Source organism: Hypanus sabinus, chromosome 26 (genome assembly GCF_030144855.1).
Source record: "Hypanus sabinus isolate sHypSab1 chromosome 26, sHypSab1.hap1, whole genome shotgun sequence".
NCBI classification, from domain to species: domain Eukaryota; kingdom Metazoa; phylum Chordata; class Chondrichthyes; order Myliobatiformes; family Dasyatidae; genus Hypanus; species Hypanus sabinus.
The window spans coordinates 15,505,634-15,522,603 of NC_082731.1; the positions used below are offsets into that span (position 1 = coordinate 15,505,634).

Consider the following 16,970-nt stretch of genomic DNA (forward strand, 5'->3'; position numbering starts at 1 on the left):
GCTGTTCTTCACTTCCAGTTTTAACCATTCCTGGGCACTACTGGGTTGTTTCTTGGTGGTGTGCAGGTGGATCTATGTCAAGAGGTTTGGATCTGTTTTAAACTCGGTGTGTTCAAAACCCTTTCTCTAAGTGAGGTCTCGCCGGTGCTTTCTAAAGCGTTACATCCTTGCGTCTCTTGAAATGAACACCGCCGTCGGATTTGCCTTGTCACGAATCAGTGCCGGGCCCTCTGACGGTTGTCATGCATATTAAAGCTGTGGATGACAGAGCCGGTTTCACGATTACTGCGCTTCGGGGGGCACCACAACAGGCGGTGTACTCTCCAGATGAACTCTCCAGAGGTAGTCTCTGGTGATCTGAATGAACTGGGGAAGTCAGGACAGGAATGGCAAATGGAAGTTCACTCAGAAACATGTGAAATCGTATATTCTAGGAAGTTAAACGATGATCGGCCATGCGTTTGAATGGCAGGGTCGCCGGGAGCATTGTAAAGCGGAGACGTAAGTACATGATCCTGTGGAATTGGAGACACCATGAGAGACAGTGGTGAAGAAGACGTTTTCCTTCATCCGTTGGGTCAGTGAATAGCAGAATTTGGAAGGCATGTTACTTCTGTACAAGACAATAGTGAGATTGCACATGGCTACAACGGAGGAGTTGGGGGCTCGCGTCCCCGCCCAGGAGGCCATCGGACCAGGACATGAGAATCTTGGCGGTGGCCTTCTAGCCGTGCATGGGGGTAGATCCCTGCAGACAAAGCGAGGGTTTGTGGAGCTCCTGGGGTATTGGCGTCAGCGCATCCACAGCTGACAGTGCTGCACCGTCAGGTCTCCCGGACAAACACGGTCTTCCAACGGGGTCCCGAGCAGCAGGTGGCCTTTGAAAGAGCCAAGCAGCCCCCTCCTTGGCCCCTAGACAGAGTGGGGGGCCGCCCCCCCTCCCAGGATAGCTAAGTGGAGCCTGTGGCAGGTGATGAAATGGTGTCATGTTCCCTTGAGGTTATGGACAAAACCCCTTTCTGAGGCGGCGACCCAGTGCACCCTCTTCGAGAGGCAGCTTTTGGCCTGCTATTTGACTCTTTGAGTCCATAAGACACAGGAGCAGAGGTAGGCCATTCAGCCCATCGAGTCTGCTCCACCATTCAATCATGGGCTGATCCAATTTTTCCAGTCATCCCCACTCCCCTGCCTTCTCCCCATACCCTCTGATGCCCCGGCTAATCAAGAACCTATCTATCTCTGCCTTAAGTACACCCAATGACTCGGCCTCCACAGTTGCTCGTGGTAACAAATTGCACAGATTTACCACCCTCTGACTAAAGTAACTTCTCCGCGTCTCTGTTCTAATTGGACGTCCTTCAGTTCTGAACTCGTGCCCTCTTGTCCTAGAATCCCCTACCACGGGAAATCACTTTGCCATATCTAATCTGTTCAGGCCTTTTAACATTCGGAATGTTTCTATGAGATCCATCTCATTCTCCTGAACTCCAGGGAATACATCCCAAGAGCTGCCAGATGTTCCTCATACAGTAACCCTTTCATTCCTGGAATCATTCTCGTGAATCTTCTCTGAACCCTCTCCAATGTCAGTAATCCTTTCTAAAATAAAGAGCCCAAAACTGCACAGAATATTCCAAATGGGGTTTCATGAGTATAAAGCCCCAACATCGCATCCTTGCTCTTACATTCTATACCTCTAGAAATGAATGCCAACATTGCATTCGCCCTCTTCACCACCGACTCAACCTGGAGGTTAACCTTGAGGGTATCCTGCACAAGGACTCCCAAGTCCCTTTGCATCTCTGCAATTTTGAATTCTCTCCCCATCTAAATAATAGTCTGCCCGTTCATTTCTTCCACCAAAAAATGCATGACCACAGTCGCGCCGCAGTCACACCTGCTCATCACGCAGTAGGTAAAGTCTGACGATGTAACCCACAGGGAGAGCAGTGCCCAGCCGCCTGCCACAGGACAGAGAAGGGCCCTGATGGGGTGAGCCGTCTCCACGAGCGGGTCACGTCTCTCCCTGAGAGCCCCATCATCGGCTCCTCGCCCACACACAGCGGGGTAAACCCCACCACGGTTTGACTGCGGAGCAGAAGTCTGGTTTAACGGTGGCCCCAGTCTTTGGCGGAGGGGTCCACCCTGCGTCAGGGAGGGTTGTTACTCAGAAGGGCGATGGCGGGGAGGAGGGGAATCCACCCAATTGAATGAGTTGGCGGCTGCGACCCTGCCCCTCCCGGGTCCTGGGCAGTGGCTAACGGCGTGGCGACGCGGGTGCCTCTCTGGCACGGGCAGAACTGGGCGTGTGCACAGGCGGCCCTTCTGGGGGCGCCCCTCTTGGGAACTTGCCCAGTCGCAGGCGCCCACTCCTCTCGGGAAACCGAAGATGCCACATGTGCAATCCCGCTGCCGAAGGAGCGGCGCAGATTGTGATGGCCACAGTGTTTTCCAGACACGAGAAAGGAGCAAAAACGCAAGCAGACCCTCGAGGGGTGGTGCTGGCTGTTGACTCGGGCCCGATCTGCCAGAGGGTGGTCGGGATGAACCGGAGTTGGTCGGGCATGGCCTGTGGACTTTACCGGCCTCTGCCCGCCGCGGAACAACGAAGGGTATGTGCTCACAATGGCGGCCACACATTCCGGAGCCCTGTGGCGGTGTTATGCGGCATTCTGACCAGGAAAGCGCGCTGCGGGGTTTGCGGCACTTGTCATCCACGCGTGGGATCCACGCGGACATTTTGCAGGAGCGAAGGCCCAGGGTGCACCTTTCAGGGGTGGCTGAGGGGCCCTTGGCAGTGCCGGACCTTCCAAAGATGGGAGAGGTGGACTGGGAGGGGGAATCCGGTTTGGCTGCAGCACCCACGGGGACTGTGGCGTGCGGAGCAGGCAATGTGCGGCATGCGGCATCACTGGGGGGGGGGGGAGCAGACTGTCGAAATACCCGCCGGCTAACCCGGAGGGAGTCTCCCTACACTATACAATGGCGAGGCGGTGGATGCTGACGGCAGAGGCGATGGTGACGAGATTCAACAGCGCATTCCTACAGACGGTATCGGAGTACCCACACCAACACTGTCGGAGCTGTGTATATGAGGGCGCAAACCCCAGCCGCAGGAGGGGCGTTGCTGGTACTGATTCTCGTTAATGCCGAAGAGCGGGACTCGGGGAGCTTGTCCAGCCTCTCCGGCTTTGGCATTCTGTTTTGGGGGGAATCCATTTGGGCCAACCTCACCCATGGTATGAGAATGGCCTTAAAGCCCTCGAGTCTGAGTAACTCCGGTGGAGTGAGTGTTTTAAGGGCTGGTATTTCGCAACTTGGCTAATTCCAAGGTCCCTAGTTTGAGAGTAATTCCTCCGCCAACAAGGAAGGGGAAGGAGTGTTGGTGCAGGCGGTACGATGAGTTCGGGAGAGGCTCGGCGACTGAGAGCAGGAGCCCGGGATGACTGTGTCGACGCTGTGAAGATGAGCACTCCATGGACGCCTGATAGCCAGGAAGAGCACCTTGCCCATGAGGGCCGGGGCAGTAAAAGGTGTTTCACAGAGGCAGGACGGTTCTGGGTGACAGCGTGGAATGGTCAGGCTTGTCATGGGAACTGATAAGCATGGCCACCGAGCTGGAGACGCTGGCCAGCGAGACGATTCGCGTAGAGGGGATGCACTGACCGGGGCGGGTGGTGGCCCTTGGACAGCCAGCTCGTGCAGAAAGGCGGCACCTGGGCTGTGAATGGTCGGGGGGTGCGCTACCCACATCCCCAATGAGTCTGGGATCACTGGTCACATCCAGCAGCCGGAAAGTGTCTACTCTACTCCGGGGGGCAGTCGGTGGCCTTTTGGGGTGTTGGGAGGTTGGTGGGCCACTGTACTACGTTGGTAATTCTAGGTATCATAGTGTTATGATGCCCGTGATGGTTAAACTAGTCTGCAGGACGAGCGTCACGGTGTTGCGAGTTTCGGGGGTGGGGGGATTTATGATGCTATGAGGCAGGAACTTGGGAGCACAATGGAACCCGGTGTGCTCAGGGGAACAACCAACAGAAACGCGGTTTAAGGAACACTTGCAGGAGCTCCTGCGTGGGTTTGGCCCATTGACGCGGGGAAAGGACGGTAGGGTGAAGGAACGATGTCCAGTCCAGAAGAAGCTTTGTTAAGTTTTAGCAAGCAAGGGTCAGCCAGGGCTCCAGAGAGTTACAAGGTAGCCAAGAAGAATGGACGGAAAAACTAGAAGGGGGCATGTGAAGGCCTTGGTGTCAATATAAAGGACATAAAGCAGCGAGGAAGCTGTAAAATAGTGACCGGCGCTTTTAAAAGGGAGTTTGCGAAGGGAATTGTCCAGAAGCCCAGAGCGCATGCGCCTGATGTTCGGCGGCGACTCGGAGCCGAGCACCAGGCTGCGGGTAAGATCAACCTCGAGCAGCGTTCCCGGCGGGGGAGGGAGACGGCAGCGGATAAACCCTCCCCACCGCCTGGCCCGAGAGCAGCGGCCTGAAATGTTCGCGGCGGCGCTTGTGTGCCGAGGGAGTAGAGCGGTTTGTCGCTCGCTTGGAATTGTGGGCAACGGGGCGGCCATTGCACAGTCGGACGAATTGGGAACTGGCGGTGAGTTTCCCCAAACCCTGCCGACCTCTCCACGCCCAAATCTGAGCACGTAGCGGCTGGAGCTGGAACTCAGACCGGGTAAAGAGAAATTACACTTCTAGTAAATAATGAAATTTTATCCAGATAAAATTGCCGGGGGGTGGGGAGGGGGGAGGAAGGGGATTAAAACCAAATTATTGTGAACTTAATGGATATCGTTCAAAGGTAATTGGGTAAAATGGCCTTTTCTATGACTTATCATAACTGTAGATTTATGACAAAATGATGTTTGATTTTTTTTTTAGTTTTGTTGGTGTTGTAACTAGAAGGGTAGAAACGAGTAGAGACAGTGACCTTGCACTTTCAGAAGGACTTTGAGAGGTGCCACACAACGTTACAAAACAAAATTAAGACAACATGGTAATCTACGTTCAGCGCTTGTGACCGGGGTTCAATTCCTGCCTCTGCCTGCAAAGACTTTGTATGTTTTCCCTGTACTAAGTGGGATTCCTCCAGGTATTTCTGTTCCTCACACTTTCCAAAGTTGAACAGTTTTGTTAGTTAATTGGTCACTTGGGTGTAATTCGGCGGCACCAGCTGGTTGGCCTGGAAAGGCGTGTTACTGTGCTGTATCATACTGGTGTTAATTGAGGATTGCATAATAGAAATGGATCAAAAAGATGAGGGATAAATTGTTTATTTACGGGTTAGGAAGCTGTAAAGATTGATACAGGGGTCCCAGCTGTTCACAAGCCATGATCAATGATTTGGGGCGCAGTGCTTTGTATCCATATTCACTGGTGGTGCAGAACTGGATGATGGTGTTGGAACAAGAATATTGTACTGGAAGTTATCTGTTGCACAGGATATGTGTGGGTGAGATTGGTTCATTGTCCATCCTATCTGACGATGACAGTGAAACCTGTGTGGGAGTGAATTTAAAGTGGAGAAGCCATGGTACTGAGGCAAATCCGTTCTCTCGACCTCGGAAATCCGGCTTCAGTGGTACGAGTCTTCCTTGTTGGCAGCGATCACCGTGACTTCTGTGCCCGGTCGTGCCCTTCCCCCTCCACAAAGCCGCCTTCCTGACTGTTCGATCTCCTCCGCCCAGTCCGCTGGGGCTGACTTTGCATGCTAGGCCAGACATGTCCTTCTCTCTCCGGGGTATGAGGCCTGTCGGCTGCCCTCATCTGGTTCAGCCTGCCTGCCGAAGCTCTGTATTGATGGCGTGGCCACTATCGCAGGCAAACGGATACTTTACGCCAGCGATGAGAGCCGTGCCCACTGGAGAGCAGAGGTGAGTGAGGTGCCCCAGAATGGACATGATAACCCCCTTCACCAGAGGTGCTACCCCTGCAGGGTGGGAATAGGGCAAATGAAATATCACATGGAAAAGTCTGACTGGATCGAAGTGAGCTCATCCAATTCGTTGAGATAAATAGAGCAGTGGATTACTTTGTGAATGACTACAGATTCAGCAGTGTGGGTGTGGGAGCTTTGTACACGACTCACTGAAAGTAAATGTGCAATTAAGATGATAGAAGGTATTGCAAGATGATTTAAATAGATAACGCTGCAGTTACAGTCGGTGACCATTTTATTAGCCACCTCCTGTATCTCATTCAGCCACTGAGTGTGTGTTTGTACCCCTCTGCTGCTGTGGCCCATCCACTTGAAGGGTTGATGTGCTGTGCGTTCAGAGGTGCCTCTCTGTGCACCCCTGTTGTACTGTGTAGCTATTTCAGTTACTGCGAGCTTGAACAAGTCTGCCCGTTTTCCTTCAGCTCTCCCATTAACAAGGTGTTTTTGCCCAAAGGCCTGCCATTCACACAATTCTCTGTAAACTCTACAGATTGCTGTGTGTGAAAATCCCAGGAGATCACCAGTTGCTGAGATGCCATGGGCACCAACAACCATTCCATGATCAAAGTCACTTTTCTTCCCCATTCCGTCACTTGGCTAAACAACATCAGAACCTCTTGACCCTGTCTGCGTGCTTTTATGCATCGAGGTGCTACCACATGATTGGCTGTTTGAGATATTTCCATTAATGAACAGGTGTACCTACTAACGTAGCCACTCAGTGTATCAAGATCCCGGTGAGATGGTTTCTGGAATATTGAATATGAGTGTGGTCTCCATCCCAGCCTGCGGTAAGATCCACCCTCGAGGTTGAGTCCCCGAGTACATTTAAGACAGAGATCAATAGATGTTAAGATACCTGGAATGGGCTGCTGGGGGAAGTGATGGGAAGCAGATACAATTGGAACGTTTAGACAGATGTGTGAAAGGCAGGGAATGGGGTCAGATGGGTCCTGTGCAAGTGGACGGGATTAGTTTGGATCAGCATCACGGTCGGCACAGACATGGTGGGCCGAAGGGCCTCTTCATCGGCTGCACTCCATATTGAGGGAACCAAAGAAATGGGGTCAGTGCAGGGAAGTAAGAGATCAAAGGGGATGAATATCACACTGCCAAAAAGGATCTGGTGCTTTCCCAGCTTGAATGACAAATAAACTCTTCTCGGGCACAGTGCAATATGTAAAAAAAAAAATTAGGTACAATAAGAAGTATGTAAAAATACTAAATTAGTGCAAAAATAGTGAGGTGGTGTTCATGGGTTCATTGTGCGTTGAAAAATTTGATGGCATAGGGGAAGAAGCTGTTCCTAAAACATTGAGTGTGTGTGCAGACGGGCTTCTGTACCTGCTCTCTGATGGTGGCAACGGGAAGTGGGCAGGTCCTATTGGTGGGAGTGCTGAACGATAATGACATTTTTTCTGAGGCACCGCCTCTTGAAGGTGTCCTCGATAGTGGGGGGCGAAGTTACAACCCTCTGTCCTGTGTAATGGCCCCTCCTTACTAGATGGTGTTGCAGCCAGGGATACTCACCATAGTACATCTGGAGAAATTGGCTACAGAATCGAGTTTAATACCACCGGCTTATGTTGTGAAATCTGTTAAATTCGCAGCAGCAGTACGATGCAATAGATGATAATACAGAAAAAAACTGAATTACAGTAAATATGTGTGTATATTAAACAGTTCAATAGGTAATGCAAAAAGAGTAGTGAGGTGGTGTTGATGGGTTCAATGTCCATTCAGAAATCAGACTGCAGAGGGAAAGCTGTTCCTGAATCACTGAGTTTGTGCCTTCAGCCTTCTCTACCTCCATCCTGACTGTAACAGTGAAAAGAGGACACGTCCTGGGTGGTGGGGGTCCTTAATGATGGACGCTGCCTTTTTGAGGCACCGCTCCTTGAAGATGTCCTGGATCCTATGGAGGCTGGTGCCCACGATGGAGCTGACTGAGCTTACAATGCTCTGCAGCTTACTTCCATCCTGTGCAGTGAACTCCCCCCCCCCCCCAGCCATACCAGACGCGATGCAGCCCGTTAGTTTACAAGTGTTTTAGGTGACAAACCAAATCACCTCAAACTCCTAATGAACTATAGCCACTGTCTTGCCTTCTTTATAATACATTGACATGTTGGGACCAGGTTAGATCCTCAGAGATCTTGACACCCAGGAACTGGAAAATGTTCGCTCTCTCCACTTGGTATGTGTTCCTTCGTCTTACCCTTCCTAAAGTCTACAGCCAGCTCTTTGGTCTTAACATCCTTCCACACAACGTCAGTTGCATTGACACCACTCAATCAGCTGGTATATCTCGCTCCTGCACCACCCGAAATTCTGTCCACAATGGTTGTATAATGAGTAAATATGTAGATGGTATTTGAGTCATGGGTGTGGAAAGAGTAGAGCTGTGGGCTGAGCACACACTCCTGAGGCGCGCAGGAGCTGATGGTCAGCGGGTGGAGTCGTTATTTCCAATCTGCACAATCCGATCCAATCTCTGCAAATTGCTAATGAGATATAGGCGCTTACCGTCATGTAGGCGAGAGTCGGGCTGGTTCTGCCTGGTTCCGAGGCCCTGCTCCGGGCTCGCTCCCATTCTGAGTGCAATGCGCTTACTTTGCATGATTTGTTTTCTTCCCCTCTGCACGGTGGGTGTTTGACGCGCTTTTTCTTTTAATGAGTTCTTTTGGATTTCTTCAGCGGCTGCCTGTGAGGAGACAAATGTCAAGGTTGTATGATGTATACATACCTTGATAATAAATGTGGTTTAAACATTGGACTTTTCAACGTTGAATTTCCTTGCTTCTCTCCTACGATGTCATCTGTGGCGCGGGGTGCCCCACTCTTACCTGTGGACAGGTGGAGGGGCCGAGTCAACCTGAAATTATTAACCTGCTCAGCTGAGGAAAAACACCAGAGGCACGAAATTACCTCTGAAACGGTTTTTACTCAGAGAGGAGTTCGCAGCCCCACGCACTTCGGGCGTAATGCAGCCAACTCCCAATCTGTCGGTTTACAAAGGTCCCAAAAGCAGGGAACTACATTCGCAAATGTGGCTACCGATTCAAATCCATCAATTGACTGGCTATTGCATAGCTAAGCACGCGAAATACTCGGAATAAGCATAGATGCAAGCGTAATACTTGGAATGTGTATGGACACAAGCAAAACACTCGAAATAGGTATATAGCTGAAAATACTTTGCCGAACACGTTGTCTTGTGGTCGCAGGGTTCCTCTTCTTTGTGGTTGCCACATGCTGTCTGGCATCTTATTTTAGCTACCTCTTCCCTGTCCTCCTACACTTCCCCAATGACGTATCCTCTCCCTGGTCCTGTCTACACTTACCCCTCGCCCACCCCCTCTACACGTACCCCTTACCCTCTTCACGTTCTCAGCCAGGCCTCGCTGTTAAGCGCGGCACGTTCGCCAGCACAGTGCCGGATGTTGGAGCGCCGTGTTGCCGTGACAGTGTCTGGGAGACTTGCCTTGTGCTGGCCAATAGTTTGTTTCCCCAGTAACCGGCAGATCCCCAGTTCATCACCAGGCTGGCTTTTCACGTAGGACTTCGCTGTGCAAAAGATGATCTTCCTCGGCTCCCGTACGGCCCAAAGGTACTTTGATATCACCTGTGATATCATCGCGATCTCAGGCAGAGAGTTTGATAAGTTTGTGTCCAGGGATTTCTAATCTTGATGTGGTGATCTGTGATCTGAGTGTGAACTGATTGCCTTCTGCTCAAATCTGGAGCTGGACTCAAGCCCCTGATCCTGACCCAGAGGCAGGATAATCATAGAGCACTACAGCACAATAACAGGCCCTTCAGCCCATCTAGTCAATGTCAGCTGGGTTTTCTGCCCAGACCCATTCGCCCCTATCTGGACCACAGCCCTCCCTACCCCTCTCATCAATGTACCTATCCAAAGTTCTCTTTAGTGTTACAATTACAGTGTCAGTCAGAGAGCCAGCAACTGAGTCACAGCTGATTAAAGTGATCTGTTCTGAGTCACTACCCTGTACTTATTGATGATTTTTGTAACCTTTTACAGGACATCAAAGGTGGAGGAATTGCGACTGGGTATCTCAGAGGGAATATCACATCCGATCTACACCCCACTCAGCTCCCCAGCACCTGAATATCATCGGCCTGTGAACGTGGAGGGAGAGACGCTGGTTTGTTTCACTTCAGACCCCAGGCAGTGAGGGCTGTTACAGGGCACCGACCGTGACACAGCTGGGGAGACACACTGTCTACATTGGAGAGGGGAGAAACCACTTGTGTGTGATCCTGAACCAATTTGTAGAGAAGCCACGTAACCTCTTCAGCTCCGTGAAGGAGCGGGCACTGATCACTCCACTGGTTTCCATTTGAGGAAAGTAATTTGGTCATCTTTTTACTGGCCGATCACTGAGGTCCTGGGGGAACACCGTCACCCTGCCTCACGTGGGTGGAGCCAGCCGACCTGACGAGACACTGGAGGAGAGGCCATTCCTCTGCTCAGTCTTCCCGCGCGGTGATACGTCGGTGAATGCACACTCTGTTCACCTGCCGACAGTGTGGTCGTCACAGCTCGTCATACACCAGGGAGAGTCTGTTCACCTGCTCCAAGTGTGGCAAGGGGTTTCATTGTTGCACAACTTCCAAATGCACCAACAAATTCACACCGGGGAGAGGCCCTTCGCCTGCTCCGAGTGTGGGAAGGGGTTCACCCGGTCATCCGAGCTTCTGCTGCACCAGCGAATTCACACCGGGGAGAGACCGTTCACTTGCTCGGAGTGCGGGAAGGGGTTCACCCGTTTGTACGTCCTTCAGATGCACCAGCGAATCCACACCGGGGAGAGGCCGTACACCTGCTCCGAGTGCGGGAAGGGGTTCAGTCGTACTGCAACCTTCTGACTCACAAACGAGTCCACACTGGGGAGAGGCCCTTCGCCTGCTCCGAGTGTGGGAAGGGGTTCACTCGATCGTACAACCTTCAGATGCACCAACGAATTCACACCGGGGAGAGGCCGTTCACCTGCTCCGAGTGCGGGAGGGGGTTCATCCGGTCGTACGACCTTCAGACACACCAGCGAATTCACAGCGGGGAGAGGCCGTTCAGCTGCTCCGAGTGTGGGAGGGGGTTCAATCGGTCGTTCGAGCTACTGGCACACCAAAAGATTCACACCGGGGAGAGGCCGTTCAGCTGCTCTGAGTGCCGGAAGGCATTCCCGCGGTCGTACGAGCTTCTGGCACACCAACGAATTCACACTGGGGAGAGGCCGTTCACCTGCTCCGAGTGCGGGAAGGGATTCACTCGAAAGTCCGAGCTTCTGACTCACCAGCGAATTCACACCGGGGAGTGCCCGTTCACTTGCTCCGAGTGCGGGAGGGGATTCACTCGGTCATCGGGCCTTCGGACGCACCAACGAATTCACACCGGGGAGAGGCCCTTCACCTGCTCCGAGTGCGGGAAGGGGTTCAGTCAGTCGTCTAACTTAGTAATTCACCAGCAAATTCACACTCGGGAGAGACTGTTCACCTGCTCGGAGTGTGGGAAGGGGTTCACCCGGTCGTCCAAACTGCTGGCTCACCGGCAGGTTCACACCGGGGAGAAGCCGTTCACCTGCTCAGAGTGCGGGAAGGGGTTCATTCGGTCATCAGAGCTACTGACACACCAGCGAATTCACACCGGGGAGAGGCCCTTCACCTGCTCTGAGTGCAGGAAGGGGTTCACTCGTTCAGCTGATCTGCTGATTCACCAGCGAGTTCACACCGGGGAGAGACCGTTCACCTGCCCTGAATGTGGGAAGAACTTCACTCGGTCGTCTCACCTCTGGAGACACCAACGAGCTCACGCTAAAGGGACTGTTTAAATGTGTGGTTCATACGTGGGGATTTAAACACTGCAGCTGCTGAGAGCGTGGTGAGTTCACAAGTGACTGCAGGAACTGATTCTGCAGTTATTGCCGCTGTTGATCACATCCAGGTTTGGACCCTGGTCACTGGACACATTTGGGTTGTTTCCCCTGGAACTGCAGGTACATTTGTATTCTGCATCGATTATAAATAAATCTGTTCGGTGTGAATGAACCGGGCTTGAGGGGGATGTGGAGAGACTTTGAGGGGATGCGGACAAGCTGAAAGGACAGAGGGGAACATGGCACTTGGAGGCATTTGTTGAAAAAAAAATAGGTGGTCAATCTCAGCGGGAAGTCCTGATGTTAAGTTGATCGCAGAATGTTGGACGGCAGAAAATGGTGCCCAGTCATGGATGGCCGTGACTCTGCCTACTGCTGGGGCAGGTTGGAGGGGCTGAATGACCCTCACCTGTGGTATGATGCGCAGGGAGCACAATCCACTGAGGGAACAACGCCATGGGTGGAGGCAGAAGGAATGAGTCAGTGACCTGGGTTTCCTGATGCAGGCTCTCGACTGGAAACAGCAACCTTCATCGTCCAGAGGAGCTGCTCAACCTGCTGAGCTCTGTCAGTGTCCTGTTTTGTGGTTCCAGGGTCCGGAATCCGGAAAACGGGCCAAGAACTGCAGGGGGAGCTGAAGCCAAATGCAGAGTGCTGCAATTTGGCGACGTAGGCCAGGGCGGGACTTGCCACGGCGAATTGCAGTGTTTACCAAACGCTGGTAAAGTGGATGAGTTTGGGTCAGTATGGATGAGTTGGGCTGAAGGGCCTGTTTCTGTGCCTTACACCTCAGACTCTGTCTGCTGTGTCCTCACACGACCCACTGCGCTGAATAAGGATGAAGGAGGTGCCCCCCTCAGTGTCCAGTCTCAGTAAGTTTTATCCACCTCGCCGAACTGCCATGTCCCTCCAGTGGGGTAGGGATACCTGCAGCTCAGGGCCATGAATGTTCCATGTCTGTCCATCTCCAGCTGACCCTTTGAAGGGGACAATCATGGCAGCTCCTTCCCCTCCTCACCACCTCATTCACCCTTCCTTTCCAGTCCCGGTGAAAGGCTTCAACCCAAAACAACAACTTGTTCACCTCCATAGGTGATGCCCGGACCTTCCAAGTTCCTCCAGCATTTGGTGTCTGTCTCCCTTCCATGGATCGTCCATGATCTCTGCTTAATCTGTTTTTTGTGGCTATTTTTGCCCTCCTTGTTTCCTTTGTGAACCCACTCCTGCAATCTTCTCTCCAGCTATTCACTTGATCCCAGCTGCCTGTACCTGACCCAGACCTCCTTGCTCCTGACCAGAGCCTCGATATCCCTTGTCATGAACAGCAACACACATAAAATGCTGGAAAATATTATTTTTACTGACAGACGTAGAACAGGCCCACTGAGCTGGTGCCACACATTTTCACCCACGTGACCAAGTACCCTATTAACCAATACCTTTGGAATGTGGGTGGACACCCCCACGGTCACTGGACGACTGGAGTGGGATACACGATGCCCTACAAGACCTTTTTATATGTGAAATACCCTTAGAAAGTAAGACCATATATACAGACAGACATACTTTATTGATCCCGAGGGAAATTGGGTTTCGTTACAGTCGCACCAACCAAAAATACTGAAGAAATATAGCAATATAAGACCATAAATAATTAAATAATAAGTAAATATTGCCAAGTGGAAATAAGTCCAGGACCAGCCTATTGACTCAGGGTGTCTGACACTCCAAGGGAGGAGTTGTAAAGTTTGATGGCCACAGGTAGGAATGACTTCCTATGACTCTCAGTGTTGCATCTCGGTGGAATGAGTCTCTGGCTGAATGTACTCCTGTGCCTAACCAGTACATTATGGAGTGGATGGCATGCAACTTGGACAGCATCCTCTTTTCAGACACCACCGTTAGAGAGTCCAGATCCACCCCCACATCACTGGCCTTATGAATGAGATTGTTGATTCTGTTGGTGTCTGCTACCCTCAGCCTGCTGCCCCAGCACACAACAGCAAACATGATAACACTGGCCACCACAGACTCGTAGAACATCCTCAGCATCATCCGGCAGATGTTAAAGGACCTCAGTCTCCTCAGGAAGTAGAGACGGCTCTGACCCTTCTTATAGATAGTCTCAGTGTTCTTTCGGGTATATATGTCAAGAATGGTTGAAAAGATAAATATTTAACAAATATATTGCTGGTGGCTGGTAAAAAGACTCTTACCAGGAAATGATTATCACAGGAGAGCCCAACCCTAAACGCATGGATGGAAATTACAATGGACATTTAAAAAATGGAGAAAATAACAGCATCTGTTAATCATAAGTTGGAACAATTTGATTCATACTGGGAAAGGTGGTTTAACTACATAACACCCCAGAGGTCTGATTTTATTCTCACAAATCAATGACCATGTTGTAAAAAAAAAGATCGCTACCTACTTGTAGTTAGTTTTCTCCTTTTGCATGTTCTTTCTTTCCTCTCTTCTATAAATATATACCTCATAAATATTATGTGCAGATTTGTGGCATATATGACTATATGATATACACACACACACACACACACACACACAGTGTCTGAAATACATCTTATGGAAACATTTGTTTGCTGATGAACTTTAATAAAAAATAAATTACCAAAAAAAATACAGTCTGATGGCCTGGTGGAAGAAGCTGTCTGGGAGCCTGTTGGTCCTGGCTTTTATGCTGTGATGTGGCGACCCATTTCCTGGCACACCCGAACCGGCTCACAATTAGCCACCATTCCGGCTAAGGGAGATAGCCTACGGGGGTTTGTGAGTACGTGTCTTTTGGAGCACCCGCGCCCACGGGGGGGGGGGGGCGGGTTGAGGGAGGCTTTAAAGCAAGGCTGTTTAGTTTGAATAAAGTTATCTTTGACTGCAGTTTACCAACTCCCGTGTTGTTATTTTAGCGCTGCGTGTAGCACCCCGCTGCAGTGGTGCTGTTTCCTGGATGGTGACAGCTGGAACAGTTTGTGGTTGGGGTGATTCGGGTCCCCAGTGATCCTTTGAGCCTTTTTTAATCCACCTGTCACTGTAAATGTCCCGAATAGTGGAAAATTCACATCTACAGATGCACTGGGCTGTCCGCACCGCTCTCTGCAGAGTCCTGCGATTGAGGGAGGTACAGTTCCCATACCAGGCAGTGATGCAGCCAGTCAGGATGCTCTCAATTGTGCACCTGTAAAAAAAAGTCATCAAAACTGGTATTTTTGTCTGTAACAAAATGGAATCTGTATTGTAGCAGAGTGCTTTGCTAATAGTGTTTGTGCAACATTTATGGCAATGGAACCCAAGTCCTTGATAAATTACCAACTAGCAGATGAATTACTGGAAGAGTGTCAAGTACACTGATTAAGCAGATGAACAGAATGCACCCTTATCCTTGGGTATTAAGAAGTGACTGCTGTCTGTTTATTCAAAGCCATTACCAGCTCTTGTACAATACTAGTCTTCCCTTGCAGCAGGTAAAATAAAGGCGCTTATGATTGATCCACTTTGAGTTTATTGATGTGGTGAAAAGGTCCTCAGAAAAGAACCCCCTTTAGAACCGAGATGAGGAATTCATTACCACAGAGGCTGTGGACGCAAAGCCATTGGGTACATTTAAAGGTTGATAGGCTCTTGGTTAAGGGTAGAAGGGTAAAAGTTATGGGTAGAAGGCAGGAGAATGAGGTTGAGAGGGAAAATAAATAAGCCATGATTGAATAGTGAAGCAGACTCAATGGGCTGAATGGCCTAATTCTGCTCCTTTGTCTTATGGTCTTAAAACTCATGTCAATAGACAGATTTTGCCTATCAATAAAAACTGCAATGATACGATGAATTTCTAAATTCTGAAGATTATAACACAGGTATTAATTAGCACTTGTTAACAATGTGCTCAAGATCAAGACAATTTATTTGGGATTTTAAGAATCCTCTTAGTTCCGGGGGCTGTAAATATCATCAGAAAGATGCCAGACTGGGATATTAAATCCTGGATACAATTCTAAGAAGCAATTGCAGTGGAGTCCAGCTTCTACAATCACTCGAACTCGCTGCTGATTCCACAGACTGGCGACTACCTCCCCACACTCTGAGCCAGTGAATACCCTCCCTGCAGTACGATTTGCAGGTGTCACAACTATGAGAAAATCTGCAGATGCTTAAAATCCAAAGCAACACACACAAAATGCTGGGAGAACTCGACAGGCCAGGCAGCTTCCGTGGAAAAATGTAAACGGCCTGAAACATTGACCGTTTTACTTTCTTCCCCCGTGGATGCTGCCCAGCCTGCCGAGTTCCTACAGTAGTTAGCGTACACGAGGAATCCTGCAGATGCTGGAAATTCAAGCAACACACACAGTGTGGAACACAGCAGGCCAGGCAGCATCTATAGGGAGAAGCACTGTCGACGTTAACAACAACACACACAAAATGCTGGTGGAACACAGCAGGCCAGGCAGCATCTATAGGGAGAAGCGCTGTCGACATTAACAACAACACACACAAAATGCTGGTGGAACACAGCAGGCCAGGCAGCATCTATAGGGAGAAGCACTGTCAACATTAACAACAACACACACAAAATGCTGGTGGAACGCAGCAGGCCAGGCAGCATCTATAGGGAGAAGCGCTGTCGACGTTTCGGGCCGAGACCCTTCGTCAGGACTAACTGAAAGAAAAGATAGTAAGAGATTTGAAAGTAGGGGGGGGGGAATGCAAAATGATAGGAGAAGACCGGAGGGGGAGGAGTAAAGCTGAGAGCTGGAAAGGTGATTGGCGAAAGTGATACAGAGCTGGACAAGGGAAAGGATCATGGGACGGGAGGCCGAGGGAGAAAGAAAGCGGGAGAGGAGCACCAGAGGGAGATGGAGAACAGGCAGAGTGATGGGCAGAGAGCGAGGAGAAAAAAGGAGGGGGGATAAAAAAACTAAATATATATATCAGGGATGGGGTAAGAAGGGGAGGAGGGGCATTAATGGAAGTCAATGTTCATGCCATCAGGTTGGAGGCTACCCAGCCGGTATATAAGGTGTTGTTCCTCCAACCCGAGTGTGGATTCATTTTGACAGTAGAGGAGGCCATGGATTGACATATCAGAATGTAGTTAGCGTGGGTTGGTCTCTGGCATGC

The 16,970-nt window shown here is 50.5% G+C and overlaps 1 pseudogene; it reads left to right on the forward strand.

Moving 5' to 3' along the window:
• Nucleotides 1–4,563: 4,563 nt before the first annotated feature.
• Nucleotides 4,564–13,933, forward strand: LOC132381613 (zinc finger protein 229-like; annotated as a pseudogene).
• The last annotated feature ends 3,037 nt before the right edge of the window (nt 13,934–16,970 follow it).